This window comes from Arachis ipaensis, chromosome B5, assembly GCF_059453495.1.
Source record: "Arachis ipaensis isolate K30076 ecotype BB chromosome B5, ASM5945349v1, whole genome shotgun sequence".
Classification (NCBI taxonomy): domain Eukaryota; kingdom Viridiplantae; phylum Streptophyta; class Magnoliopsida; order Fabales; family Fabaceae; genus Arachis; species Arachis ipaensis.
Window position 1 is genome coordinate 110,135,609 of NC_142440.1, and position 3,081 is coordinate 110,138,689.

Consider the following 3,081-nt stretch of genomic DNA (forward strand, 5'->3'; position numbering starts at 1 on the left):
ATTTGAAGACTCTTGCAAGGAAGTGGAGGAATTCACAGAAGAGCACAAGGGAGTAGAACTTACAGAACCACCGGAAACACCTATCCCAAGGCCATTACCACCTAATACAAGCTTCAAGTGGGTACAATCCTTAACCTTTAACTTTGCTTATTCACTTGAATATGGTTTGCTTGAAACAGATGGCCAGCTTAGAGCTCTTTGCGGCTTTAAGAGTAAGAGGGAAATGGCTCGTACCCAGAGCTGGTGCACAAGGTTCAATAAGGTTCCACGCTTCACCTCGAAGTACACGGATTGGTATCATGCTCAATTGCATGGATCACGGAGAACGTTTGGCCACCATGGTGAGATTCTACTTTTTAAACCGCCCGGATGGAAACATGTAGGTCAAAACGGAGGCGGATTTAATAACAAAGCTTGGGATCCTTGAATCTATTTTGACATTCGTCACCCCGGGAGCCTAAAAATTTGTTTGAAGCTGCTCAGAAGCTTTACATGCCTAGTTTGGGACCCCAGAGGCTATTGGCATTCCAAGCACTGGTGGAGATTTCTGGATGAATTTAAACACAAGCCACCATAAAAGGAAGCCCTTCTAATGTCCAACTTAAGGACTTTAACCAAAAGTTCTAGGTGGGAGACAACCCACCATGGTATGATCGTTCCTTTTGCAATTTTAAATTTATTTCGTTTTGTTTGTTTTTGAACTTTGTTTTTATTTTACTAAACCTGGAATCATGCATAGCATTCACATTAAGCATTGCATTCTGCATTCAGTTAAAAAAAATAAAAAAAAATAAAAAAAGGATGCATAATGCGACCGCATGATACTGCGAATACACTATCCACGCGACCGCGTCATCCACGTGGTCGCGTGCCTTGGAGATCGGAGTCAAAAATCCAACGTCCAGAGAGTTAGGCTGGAATCGTGCGGCCCCTGTGCGTTTTGCACAAATTGGCCCACGCGATCGCATGCCCCATGCGATCGCAACACTTGCACAAAACCAATCCCACGCGACCGCGTGAGCGACGCGATCGCGTCGCATGGATTGCACAACACCCTAGGACGAGACAGAGAGTTGCGCTGAAACGGTGCTGGAGTCGTGCGTTTAGCACAATGTCCAGCGACGCGATCGCGCGACCCACGCGATCGCGTCATCCCCTCTTCCATCCCTTTCATGTGATCGCGCTACCCACGCGATCGCCTCACCCCCTCTCCTACCCCTCTCACGCGATTGCGCGACCTACGCGATCGCGTCACTCCCATTTTCACCCCAACCACGCGACCGCGTGCCACACGCGGCCGCGTGGATTCGAAAATATAACCCCCCAGCCACGCAAACCCTATTAGTCGTGCAGCCCCCCAACCCTCTTTTCCCTCTCTTCTTCTTCTTCTCCCAACCACCACCCAGCACCACCCAGCAACCACCGCGCCACCACCCAGACACCGCTGCCGTACCACCCCCTCCCCTTCTTTCTTCTTCTTTCTCCCTCTCTTTTCCCCTCTCCGCCACTGCCCTCCGCAACCACCACCCACCACCGCCGGCCATCCAGCTGCGCCCCTCCGCCACCCACCCGCAACCCCCCTTCCTTCCTCTATCAATTACCCTAAACCCTATCCCCATTACCCCCTTCGCCACTGCCCCCTCAGCCGCCACCGCGCCGCCGTACCCCTCCACCACGCCGGACGCCGCCGCAGCCACCACCCAGCCGCTTTCTTACCCCGTTCTACTCCTCACACCTACCAGGTTCCGACGAACGCCGCCTTCTTGTCCTTCGCAGTTATTTCACAATTTTTTCTGTTTCTGTTCATAACTAGGATAGATAGATATGCATGCTGTAGTGGATTTTTAGGTTGTTAGGTAGCTTAGGCTGTGGTTAGTGGATTTAGGTCTGTTTACTTGCACTGTTCATGCTCCTGTTTTATCATAACTGCAATTCTGCTGTTCCTGTGACCTTGTTCATATGCCGTGATTTCCTGCATTTGCTGCTTGTTACTCTAAATTTTCATGTTTCTATTAATTATAGATAACTGCAGCAAGTTTTTAATTCATATGAACTGCCTTGTTTGCTGTTTATTTTCCGGGACAATCCAATTTTAGCCGGAATGCTGTCCAAATTTTTTGTGAATTGTTTTCATTCATGTTTTGGTTTGGCAATCTAAACTCTGTTGTCCTCTGCCTTACCCAAACCATTTTATGAATGCTATGGTAAACTTTCTTATCCTCTTTGATTTCCTGGTTTATAAACTGCATCTGTGATATTTTGATTCCAGTTCTTGCTTTCTTTATATCTATTAGAATCAACATCACCCTGTTTTCCTTGTTCGGTTGTGAGTTAATTCTAGCCATAATTGTGAATCCTTCTTATATGAAATATTTTTTTTATGCCACTTACCTTAAAACCACAATTTATTGACTCACTAATTTTAATTTACTAATTTTTTTTCCAAATTCTAACCCTACTAACCTTTCAAAGTCTCTTTTATGATTTTTCACTTTCCTCTAACTTTCTAACCATGGCATAATGACTTATTTTCCTATTTACCTTGGATTCTGATAAATTTTGGATTGTAAATTCTTCCTTTCAAACTTTTAAACTACTATACAATCCTTCATACACCATTACTTAACTCATTTACCTATTTCCAATTCTCTTTTGCCGCTTTGATTTTTCTTTGTTTATTTGCCTATTTGCTTCCCTATTTTTATCCATATCCTGGTTTTCCATTTTTCAGGATGTCTGCCTCACAGAGGAAAGGTAAAGGCAAGGCTACTGGCAAGCGCAAGAGAGGAGATTCCTCCCAGTCCATCATTGCCCTCATGCATGATTCCTCATGGCGGGAGAAGAACTTTACACAGCAGGAAAAAGCTGACCAGCTGCTCCCTACAAATGATCCAACAAAATTTGCAAACTGGTACTGTGAGCTGAAGTACCCGGCTTTTGCAAACTCCAGAAATCTATACCTGGAGAGAACTCTGAAGATTCCAGAAGCACTCCAGCAGTACACCACTAAGCAAATCAAGCAAAGGGGCTGGTTCTTTCTGGAGAGAAGACTGACAGAGGTCAATGCATCTTGGGTCCGGG